The following is a 12,959-nucleotide window of genomic DNA, read 5'->3' on the forward strand; positions in this document are numbered from 1 at the left end:
AAAACAAAATACCAGAAAGCAAGTTCCTCTCAGTAATTTACTAACATAATTGCAAAGAGAGTGAAATTTTTCTTTTAAAATTTAATACCAGAAACCAAAAAAGGAACATAACAATAAGACCAAAGAACAAAGACAACAAACACAAAAACAGCAACAAATAGAGTAGACATTAATCCAACTATATCAATAATCACATTGAATATCAGTGGTCTAAATTCACCAGTTAAAAGACAAGAATTATTAAAGCAGGTCAAAAAACAAGGTCCAACTATATATTGTCTAAAGAAACCCACTTTAAAGACTGACTGATTGATTTTAGAGAAAGAGAGTGCACTGGAGTGGTGGGGAAGGGCAGAGGGTGAGGGAGGAAAGATGCAGACTCTTTGGGGAGCAGGAAGCCTGATTCCGGGCTCAATTTGAGATTATGACCTGAGCCGAAACCAAGACTCCATCATTCAACTGACTGAGATATCCAGTTACCCCAAGAAAGCCACTTTAAATATAAAGACACAGGGAGATGAGGGGGTGCCTGGGTGGCTCAGCTGGTTAAGTGTCCACCTTTGACCTTAGGTCATGGTCTTAGTGATGAGGGAGCAGGAGGCTGGCTGAGGACAAAGCAAAAGCAGGCACCTTGCACCCCCTCTCCATCCGCTCCCCTCGGTGATGTGTGTGGCATTCCTCAGGCACCCGTGACCCCCATAAATGAGAAACAAATAGTTAATTTGCAGAGATCACAATCCTGCAAGACAGGAATCTCCCAACTATCTTGATGTTAATGGCTTGCTGGAAGACAACATTAATCAGGCTGGGAGACCTCCGGTATCCTGGTATCCCTATCCAGCACCTTGTAGGCCTCCTTTAGCATATGAAAGCTCCGTTGAAACCTCCCTTTCCCTCACCTTCCCCCAACTGCAGGGTACATAACCCGCCATCCCTCACAACCCGGGGCAGCAGCTCTTCCTGCCCACGGATCCTGTCCCCGTGCTTTAATAAACCACCATTTTGCACCAAAGATGTCTCAAGAATTCTTTCTTGGTCATCGGCTCCAGACCTCAGCCCACTGAACCTCACCTAGGTTCTAGAACTTCATCATTAGGGTCCTGGGATCCAGTCCCACATTGGGCTCCTTGCTCACCAGGGAGCCTGCTTCTCCCTCTCCCTCTGCCTGCCACTCCCCCTGCCTGTTCTCTCTCTCTCTAAAATCTTAAAAAAAAAATGGGGGGGGGGGCACCTGGGTGGCTCAGTGGGTTAAGCCTCTGCCTTCAGCTCAGGTCATGATCTCAGGATCCTGGGATGGAGCCCGCATCAGGCTCTCTGCTCAGCAGGGAGCCTGCTTCCCCCTCCCCCTCTGTCTGCCTCTCTGCCTACTTGTGATCTCTCTCTCTGTTAAATGAATAAATAATCTTAAAAAAAAAAAAAGACACAGAAAGATTAAAAGTAAATGGGTATGTAATGACACTACATTATATATGCATATGTGTGTGTGTCATTGGCTTCTTTGTCAAACCCTGCTCAAACACTGTATGAGTTACTATAAATTCCAATAATTCTAGAGACCTGGAGGGTTTTTACTTAAATTCTTCTTACTCTCAAATTATCTACCTTAGCCAGTCTTGTTCTTTGCCTTTCCAAATGAATTGTAGAAAAACTTACCAAGTTTCATGAAAAAACATGTTAAGATTTTAAGTAAGAATTACATTCACTTAGTAGTTTAATTGAATAACATTTCTATCTTTAAGATATTGAGTGTTTATAACCATGACAGTGATAACTCTCTCTAGTTACTTATGCTTTGTTTTATATTCTTGAATAGTAATTGCTTTCTCTGTAAAGATTCCATCTTTTGTTAATATTTGTTCCGAGGCATACTATTGTTTCCATGTTATTATACACCATATCTGTCATTAAGTTAAATTTTTAATTGTGAATTACAAATATTGGAATACTGGGGGTTTTGTTTGTTTGTTTGTTTGTTTACTATTTATTCCAAAGCCAGAAAGTTTTCTGAATTCTCTCATTTATTCTAATAGTTTGTGAAATCTCTTGGGTTTTTTATACAGACTCATCATCAAAATATAATAACAACTATTCTTTCTAATCATCATTATTTTTAAATCCCATTGTGCTAGCTTGGACCTCTAATGCAATGTTGAATACAAGTGGTGTTGGTAGTTCTTATTTTATTTCTTATGAAAACAGAAGTATTTTAAAACTTCATATTTCTTTGCAAATGATATTTTGTATTTCTGTTAGACGCTCTTAAGAAAGACGAGGCTATTCCCATCTATTTCATGCTTACTAAGACTTTTTATCTTGAAATAGTATAAAAATTTAATTTAAAAAGTATTTTACATAAAGGGTGTCTGGGTGACTCAGTCATTAAGTATCTGCCTTCAGCTCAGGTCATGGAACCAGGTTCCTGGGATTGAGCCCCACATTCGGCATCCTGCTCAGTGGGAGGCCTGCTTCTCCCTCTCCAACTCCCCTGCTCATGCTCCTTCTCTTGCTCTCTCTCTCTGTCAAATAAACAAATAAAATCTTTTAAAAAATATTCTACCTATAATGAGATAATCATATGCTTTTCCTCTAAAACGTAAAGAAATCTTAATAGATTTCCAGTGGTAAGATAGTACTAGATTAAAATCAATTTAGTTATGAGGCATTATTTCATTTTGATAAGTATCTGTTTGCTGTTTTTTGTTTTTTTTTTTTAAGATCTTATTTATTTGAGAGAAAGAGAGACAGACAGGGTAAGCGTGCATGCAAGCAGTGGGAAGGGTCAGAGAGAAAAGGAATCTCAAGCAGACTGTGCATGGAGCCTGATGTAGGGCTCAATCTCAAACCCTGAGATCATGACCTGAGCCAAAATCAAGAGTTGGTCACCTAACCCAGTGAGCCAACCAGGTGCCCCTCATAAATGCCTGTTTGCTTTTTAAATTACTGTTTCAGAATTACTGTTCCTATGTTCAAAAATAAACTTGGGTTATAATTTTTCCTTTCCTTATCTGTTTTCCTACTTTGATGGAATTTGGGGTTTTGGGGTATCTAGGTTATATTAAACTCATAAAAGAGTAAGTTTTCCATTCTTTCAAAAATTTACGAACAATGAATTATCTGTTTCTTCAAGGTTTTGTATATCTTGTATTAATGCATTAAGATAAATAAAGTAAAAAACAACGTATACTTTACATTGCAGGCATGTCCATTTGATCAAACTTCTTTTCATGACTATTGTTCTAACATTGTATATCCTTCTACTGCTTGTCTGCTTTAGCAATTTTTCAAGAGTTAGTTTAAAACCTCAAGATACTATTGTAGTTTTTTAAATATTTCAATTGTTTTTAATTTTTGCTCTGTAAATCTTGAAGTTATATTGTTAAGTATTTTCAGGTTCAAGATTTTTATGTTTCTATTGAATTTCTGTATCTCATATATAGACTATTTTACTCACTAATAATTATTTGGCCTTTAGTCTATTTTTCTTATACTAATACAGATATCACAGTTTTCTTTTGCTAAGTATTTGCCAGACATATTTTTTATATTATTTATCTTACATCCTCTTCTTTGTTTTCTTAATGTTTCCATATTTCACATTTTTCACTTTTTATATAATGTACTTATTTATTATTTATTTTCCCTCTCCTATTAGAAATTTAATTTCATGAGGGCAGGAATATTTCTATGTTTGATTCAATGATGTGCTGAAACATCTAGAACAATGCCTGGCACATAATAAGATCTCAAAAGTTATTAAAACAAAGATATTAGTTGATATGAAAAACAAAGATATTAGTTCAATGAGTATCATGATGTCTTTCATAAATTACACTTAATTGGATACCTTTATATTTTAGTCTAAACCAGAGTCTCTGTCTTTTAACTTGAAAGTTTCTTTCTTTTTATTGTAATTATGAACATATTTGGATTTATTTCTACATTGTACTTCTTGCCTTCCATGCTTCAAAGCTATTTACCATGCTTTTTAATACAGTCTTATTTTTCTTAACCCACTTTCTTTTTTAATTTTATCTGATTTTTCTTTATTTCCATTTACTGGTTTCATAGTATACATATTATTTTTTATTTAAGGATTACAAGAAAAGGTTTTTCCATGTGTAGGCCACTTAACAGTGAATCTTAGACCTTGCGAATCTCGTGCATGGGGGATTTCTGCAGTGCACTGTGTGGTGTATCCACCTCCATATTATCTGAGGTCTAGATCTCAGATCTTGATTTCTTACAAGGAGACATTTTTCTTTACCTAACAGGGAAAAATTCTGGTTTTCTTTTCTTCCAAAACTGGTGGTCAGAGAATGTGTAATACCTCTTTCACTTATTGGGAAGTTCCTTGCAGGTTCAAAATTGATTGTAAGATTCTTTTAAAACTCATCCTCCCAAAATAATCACAGGGTTAGCTTATGCTCTTAAACCTAGTTTCTGTCCCCTCTCCATATGTACCTCTGGAGGTTTCTTGTCTTTTGTAAGAAATCAGACGAGCAAGTCATATAATTCAGCACTTCAAATTGTTTGTAGACATAAGGGAGGATTTTTGCATTAGTTTAAATGGCAAGTTTATGGAAATAACTTTGTTGCTGTAAATTACTACATTAATAATACTTGGTGTGAGTTGCTGTTTGTTGTTGTTTGAGAGAGAGAGAGAGAGAGAACCCACATCCCTAAGAAGGTGGTGAGGGGTCAGAGGGAGAGAGAGAATCCCAAGTAGGCTCCATGCTCAGAGTCTGATATGAGGCTCAATCCAAGGACCCTGAGATCATGACCTGAGGCAAAATTAAGAGTTGGACACTCAACCTACCAGTCACCCAGGCGCCCCAGCATAGTGAGTTTTAATGGAAAGTGGGGAAGCTGCTCAAACATATATAGCACCATAACAGCAGGAATTCTAAAGTAGAAGTGTATAGAACATCACTAGTATTTACAGAAATGCTCTAGAGTTTTGTATATTCACAAGGTGTATATTGGGAATTCAAGCTAATTTCACTTATCAAGACTAATTATAAATCTATAAAGTGATATATAGGCCTCCAACCTATGCTGCTGAATCAGTGAGTGTTTCATAATAATCTACAGAGGGAAAAATTATTATTATTAACTAGATCTGTAAGAGGGAAGGGCCCAGGTGCATTGTTAACAAAGACAGACTTTTAGGAATTTTTCTTGATAATTATTCATACTTAGCAACAGAATTCAAATAATTTGAAAATGCTATTACTACTTTTTTAGAGCAAGATTTCAGTGTATTTTCAGAATAGATTTTTCTAATTGAATTTTTAATTAAATAAAAAAGGAAAAATAGCACTCTACCCTAATGTAATCCCATTCCTAATTACTAATATTGAAATAATGTAGAGTTACCATGTAGATATAACAAACTCACAGTGTACCAACTTTCAAATGATTTTTAGGAATTACCAGTAATATCTACTATTATGTTTTAACAAAAATGGATAAGCTTCACTAATTAAGTATATGAGAGTTTATCCCATGTCCCTGTGTGGAATCTGGGATAAATGATTTAGTTAGTTCTAATGAGGCTCAGATTTTATACACACACACACACACACACACACACACATTTTTAAATAACATAACAATATATTAGTATTGTGAAGGATGTAAATAACCATTAACCCTTTAATTTTTATAGACTTAATGGATGAAGAAACTAAGATTAGAAATTTAAGAAATTTGCCACAAATTACAAAATTATTACAACAAAGCTGAGCTACCCATTAGGTCCCCTAATTCTAGATGGAAGCTTTTTTCACTAAGACATTGGTTCTCAAAATGTCATCTATAAGCATGCATGTCTTAGACACCTTTGAGGAGGACTATGAGGTCAAATAAGTTCATAAAAATATAAAGCTTATTCTCCTTTTTCACTTTGTTGACATTTGCATTGATAGTGCACAAGCAATTGTGGAATGAAACTGATCACAAACCAGAAAAATGGAACTAAATTGTTCTAGTTGTTATTGTGTTCTTCACTGGCCCAAAGGGACAGGAAAAAAAAAAAAAAAGTAAGATTCATTAAGAATGAATAGAGTAAAAAAAACATTTTTTATAAAATCTGATGAAGCCATATAATCATCCTTTATATGACATCTCAAACTTTAAATACTATTAAAATACTAAAAATACTACTAAAAATACTTTAAATACTATTACTACTAAAAAAAAGTTATTTTAAGATTTTGTGTAAGAATTCACAAAAGCATGCTTGTTACATGTTAAAATATAAGATTATCATGAGGAAAGGAAAATGTGCAATTGCTTGAATTGAAAAATGAACTATACATTTCTAAAGAACACCATTTTTACTTATAGGAATGAGTGACAGAAATTATGGCTATTCAACCTGGGTATTGAATATTTGGGGTTTTTTTAAAGATTTATTCATTTATTTATTTATTTGAGAGACAGAAAGCGAGAGGTGGGGAGAGGAAGAGAGAGCATCCTCAAGCCAACTCTCCATTGAGTGCGGAGCCCTATATGGGGCTCCATTCCAGGACTCTGAGATCATGATCTGAGTTGAAATCAAGTCTGACGCTTAACTGACTGAGCCACTCAGGTGCCCCCTTGAATATCTGGTGTCCTTAAAAACGAAGTGTACTTGTCATTTCAAAGAAAACAATTACTTATTGCCAAAAAACCCAAAAACCAAAAAATCCTTAATCTTTGAAGAAAAAATCTGAATTATGGAAAAACTGTACCCACCACTCTGAACTCTATGTTGTCAATACTTCAACCGTTTGTGGTGATATAAACAGATATGACTTGGTTTTGGATAGTCTATAATGAAACATGCCAATATCTGGAACAGAAGCATAACTCAGTAAATCAGTATTTTCCAAATAAACAATGCTTGGTGTTATAAAACCATGCATGAGTAAAAGATCCATTGCAAGATAAAACCATGTATTTTAATGTAGCAGTGTGTGAAAGGTTTGTTAACAAGATTTAAGATTCCACACTGCACTAACACTTAATGAGTATTACTATTTAAGGAGTTATGGTGTAGTATCAAAGAAAAATATCCACACTGATTTGAAAAGGTAGTAAAATATTTCTCCCTTTTCCAACTTCATATCTGAACAAGGGCAGATTCAAAACAATACCATAACACACTGAATGTAGAAAAGTTTTCCAGAAACTATCTGCTCTTATTAAACCAGACACTAGCAGGTTTTGTAAAAATCTCTTAAAAAATGCCACTTCTCTCTCTCTTTTTTGGATAATATAGTTATTTTTTCATTAAAATGTGCTATTTATTTGTCATACAATTTTAATGAAAAAATACGAATATGAAAAAACACAAAAATACAAATGAAAAAATACAAAATCATTTACAAATGATACAATGCCAATAAAAGGATTATGAGACTACTATGAATATAATTTGCTAGCAAATTGAACCATCTAAAAGAAGTTAATACATTCCTAGAAATATAAGACTAGTAATGTTTCTAGAAACATTACCAAGACTGATTCAGGAAAAAATAGAAATCTGAATAACTCAATTACCACTAAAGAGATTGGATCAGTAATCAAAAGTCCCCCTCCCCAAAATAGTCCACTACCAGATGGCTTCTCTGATGAATTCTACCAAACATTTAAAGAAGAATTAGCACCAGCCCTTCTCAAAGTCTTCCAAAAACAGAAGAAAAAGGAACATTCCCAAATTCACTTTATGAGGCCAGTATTATCCTGATACCAAAGCCAGACAAGGCACCACAAGAAAAGTAAATTATAGGCCAATATCCATGATAAACACAGATGTAAAAAAATCATCAACAGAATATCAGCAAAACCAAATTCAACAGTACACTGAAAGGATCATACACTATAATCAGGTGGGAGTTAGTCCAAGGAGGCAAAGTGATTCAACACTCACAAATCAATCAATGTGATATATCACATTAACAAAATGAGAGGATGAAATAATATGATCATCTCAATAGTTGTAGAAAAAAACATTTGACAAAATTCAACGTTTGTTCATCATAAAAAGAGGGGAGCCCTCTTACACTGTTGGTGGGAATGCAAGTTGGTGCAACCACTTTGGAAAACAGTGTGGAGATTCCTTAAGAAATGAAAAATAGAGCTACCCTATGACCCTGCAATTGCACTACTGGGTATTTATCCCAAAGATACAGATGTAGTAAAAAGAAGGGCCATCTGTACCCCAATGTTCATAGCAGCAATGGCCACTGGGTGTGGGGCATAAACAATGAATCTTGGAACACTGAAAAAAAAATAAAATTAAATGTAAAAAAAAACAGGGGTGCCTGAGTGGCTCAGTGGGTTAAAGCCTCTGCCTTCGGCTCAGGTCATGATCCCGGGGTCCTGCGAGCCCCGCATCGGGCTCTCTGCTCAGCAGGGAGCCTGCTTCCTCCTCTCTCTCTCTGCCTGCCTCTCTCTGCCTACTTGTAATCTCTGTCTGTCAAATAAATAAATAAATAAATAAATCTTTTAAAAAAAATGTAAAAAAAACCAATAAAATAACAAGGAAAAAAAAAAGAAAAAAGAAAGAAAGAAAAAGATTCCCACTCTCACCACTTTCATTCAACATAGTCCAAGAAGTCCTACCCAGAGTACTTAAACAAGAAAAAGAAACAAAAGGCATTCAAATTGGAAAGAAAGATGTAAAGTTGTCTCTATTTGCAGGTGACATGATATTATATATACAGAAAACCTTAAAGATACTACACAAAAAATGAGAACTAAAAACAAATATAGTAAATTTTCAGGAGGCAAAAATCAAGATGCAAAAATCAGTTGTTTCTATACAATAACAACAAACCATCAGAAGAAAAATGAAGAGAAATCCATTTATAATAACAAAAATATATATAAAATAAAATACTTAGGAATAAATATAACCAAAGAGGTGAATAATCTGTACAAGGAAAATTATAAGAAGAATTAATATTGTTAGAGTCCATACTACCCAATGTGATCTACAGCTTAAATAGAATCTCTATAAAATTCCAATGGCATTTTTCACAGAAATAGAACACACAATCCTAAAATTTGTATGGAATCACTAGAGACCCTGAATATCTAACACAATTTTTAGAAGAACAAAGCCTGAGGCATCACACTTGCTGTATTCAAATGAAATTACATAGCTATAGTAATGAAAACAGTATAGTATTAGCATAAAAACAGACACAGAGATCAATGAAACAAGATGGAGAGCCAGAAAGAAATCCACACATATATGGTCAACTCATTTATAATAAGTGAGTCAAGAACATACAATGGAGAAAGGATAGTCCCTTCAATGAATGATGCTGAGAAAACTCAAAAGCCACATGCAAATAAATGAAACTGGATCACTATCTTACACCATACACAAAATCAACTCAAAATGGACAAAATACCTGAAACCGTAAAACTCCTAGAAGAAAACACAGGAGAAAATCTCCTAGACATTAGTCTTGCCCATGATTGTTTGGATTTGATGCCAAAAGCAAAGGCAACACAAGCGAAAATAAACAAGTGGAATTGCATCAAAGTAAAAACTTTCTCCCCAGTTAGAACCACCATTAACATCAACAGAAGAGGAAAAAGTATTTGCAAATCATATATTTGCTAATGGGTTAATATCTAAAATGAACAGAGAATTCATACAACACAATAATAAAAAAATCTGATTTAAAAATGGTCAATGAAGTTGAATAAACATCCTTCCAAAGATACACAAAGAGCCAACAGACATGCAAAGATGGACATGAAAAGGTACTCAACATCACTAATTATTGGGGAAATGCAAATCAAAACTACAAGATGTCACCTCATACTTGTTAGAATGGCTATCACCAAAGGACAAGAAATTAATCTTAACGAGGATGTTGAGACAAGCAATCCCTCATGCACTGTTGGTAGGAATGCATATTGGTGCAGCCACTAAGGAAAACAGTATGGAGTTTCTTTAAAATCCCAAAAACCGTACGATTCAGCAATCCCACTTCTGAGTATATATCCAAAGAAAATGAAAATGGGATCTTGAAGAGGTATCTGCACTCAAATTTTGGGGCCAAGAAATGGAAACGACCTAAGTGTCCATCAGTAGATGAATGGATAAAGAAAATATGGTACTTATATACAGTGGAATATTATCCAGCCATGAGAAAGGACACCCTGCCATTTACAACAAGATGGATGGAACTTGAGGGCATTATGCTAAGTGAAGTAAGTCAGACAGAGAAAGACAAATACTCTATGGTCTCACTTATATATGGAATTTTAAAAAGCTAAGTTAATAGAAACAGACAGTAAAATGGGAGTTCCTAGGGGCTGGGGACTAGGGAAAGAGGGAGATAATGGTCAAAATTACAAACTTCCAGTTATGGGGCACTTGGGTAGCTCAGTTGGTTAAGCATCTGCCTTTGACTCAAGTCGTGATCTCAGGGTCCTGGGATAGAGCCCCACATTGGCCTCCCTGCTCAGCAGGGAGTCTGCCTCTCCCTCTACTGCTGCCCCTACCCTCCATTCGTGTTCTCCCTCTCTCAAATAAATAAATAAAATCTTAAAAAAAATTTCTGTATTACATATTTGAAAGTTGCTAACAGAGTAGATCTTAAATGTGTTCAACATAAAAAATTTACAGTAATTGGGGGCATGATGTAGGTGTTAACGAATGCTATGGAGGCTATCATTTCAGAATACATAGGTATGTTAAACCAATATGATGTATATCTTAAACAGACACAATGTTAGATGTTAATTATATATCAATAAAGCTGGAAAAAAAACACACAGAAAAAAATTTATATATATATATATTTTTTTTTCAAATGTTTCTCAATTTTAATTTCCAATATGGTAAATCCTAAAAGGTATAACTCAAATGAGTAGAAGCTACTCAGCAGTTTTTATCATTTAAAAGAGAAAAGATTCTTGGGGTGCCTGGGTGTCTCAGTTGTTTGGCGTCTGCCTTCAGCTCAGGTCATCCCATGGTCCTGGGATTGAGCTTGCCTTAGGCTCCGTGCTCGGCAGGAAGCCTGCTTCTCCCTCTTCCAATCCCCCTGCTTGTGTTCCCTTCTCTCTGTCTCTCTCTGTCAAATAAGTAAATAAATAAATAATCTTTAAAAAATTAAAAAAAAAAGATTCCTTTTTTTATTGCGTTATGTTAGTCACCATACAGTACATCATTAGTTTTTGATGTAGTATTCCATGACTAACATAACACATTATAAATAAACAAACAAACAAACAAATATATAAATGATTCTTGAGGCCAGAAAGTTTTTAGAACTGCTTCATTAGACTTAACTCTATTTCTAAAGAGACCAACCAATCTAGTAATCTTTTTATAGAGAAGTATATAAGAACTACAACATACACCTTTAATCCCAACTCTGCTAAACCATCAATGAAAAGTTTAAGATTTCATATGGGTGACAGAAAAAGAGTTACAATTTCAAACTATAATCAAGTTTCTAAGAGAAGTTTATAAAAGACCTTGTATAGCCTTGTCTTCCCTATCTAGGTCTTGGGAGCTAATGAAAGAGGGAGGATTTAACAACTAAATTATTACCAGTAACTGTTTAGTTGTATAAATCAAATGTGTCAATAGAAAGTGTTAATGGAAGAGATTGGAGAAAATGATTTTGATAGTTGTCATGCCAGTCACTCAAGGTGCTCAAACAAAGCACAGGAACACGTAATTTTAGTTGAAGCAACTGATAAGATAAAATCAAGGGTGAACAAAAATCCTTTCACAGTGTTGTAGTGAATCATTAAACATGTAATAAGCTTCTAAGCTCACCCCATTTGCATTTCTAATGGAGACAGAAATAAAATTTAAAATAAGTTTAAAATAGAGAAGAAAATATATGGTGAGTCATACTAACATACAGTGTGTTGTGAAATGCTTAATCACAGAAATCCCCAAACAATTATAAAAATTATTAGTTCATAAATAAGAGTTTCAATGTCCATAAGTAAAATTTTCTTCAGTGTGCATTTAAAAAAAAAATATGGTATAGTTGTTCTGGATAACAGTTGTTGAGAGAGTAGTCAGTGTCAAGATAATAAAGTCTTTATAATGGAGCCATCATCTTGGATTGTTTCATTTTTTACTTTATGAAACTAGCTTTCATTTTTAATGCATATGCCCATTTCATATGGTTCAGCACTTTGAAACAGAATTTCAAATTCAGAAATTCTAAACCTAATAGTGGGGTTGATATTGAATCTGCCATTTTAACCATATTTAAAGGACACTCAAATTCACAAATGTATTAAACATTCTGAGTATATTAATGTGCTAGATATTCCTATAAATAACAGATATATTTAAAAGATTATGATTGAATCCCTGCATTCAACAGCTAACGTTAAAAAAAAAGTTACTGTTCAGTAGGAGAGAAAAAAGTGACAATTATAGCTCAAGATACTGTGTGATAATAACTATGTGACACAGAGGCTCTATTACAAGAGTTTAATATAAAAATAATGATAGAAGAATATTAGCTGTCAAAGTGGTCTTTGTAAACTAAAGATATAGAATCAAGCAAAATAAATTTATCTGCCAAAGAAAATGTGTGGGAAAAAATACTTTTTTCCCCAAATTTTATAATATATAACAAAGTAGAAAATTTCCAGTCAATAGAGATAACAAGATAATCAAAAGTTAATAACAAAGCCTAAAAAAAATAAAATAAAACCAAAGAGAATTTTGGTATAACTGACTCTGGCCAAACCCTTATAGATAGGCATTTTAGATTATAATATATTTAGGAAGTATAACAAAGTGGAATTTTGGAAGTTTTTAGTGGATTGATAAAAAGGCATAATAAAAAAGTGAATTTTGTAGGCACAAAATTTGCATTGCTTTTAGTGGACTTTTGGGCTTATCTGATACCTGATTTCTAGGTCTCTGAGAAGCACCTTTCTCCAAGTGGTATTTCTAAGTCTAGGTACTTATT

This window comes from Martes martes (genome assembly GCF_963455335.1).
Source record: "Martes martes genome assembly, chromosome: 8".
In the NCBI taxonomy this organism is placed as follows: Eukaryota; Metazoa; Chordata; class Mammalia; order Carnivora; family Mustelidae; genus Martes; species Martes martes.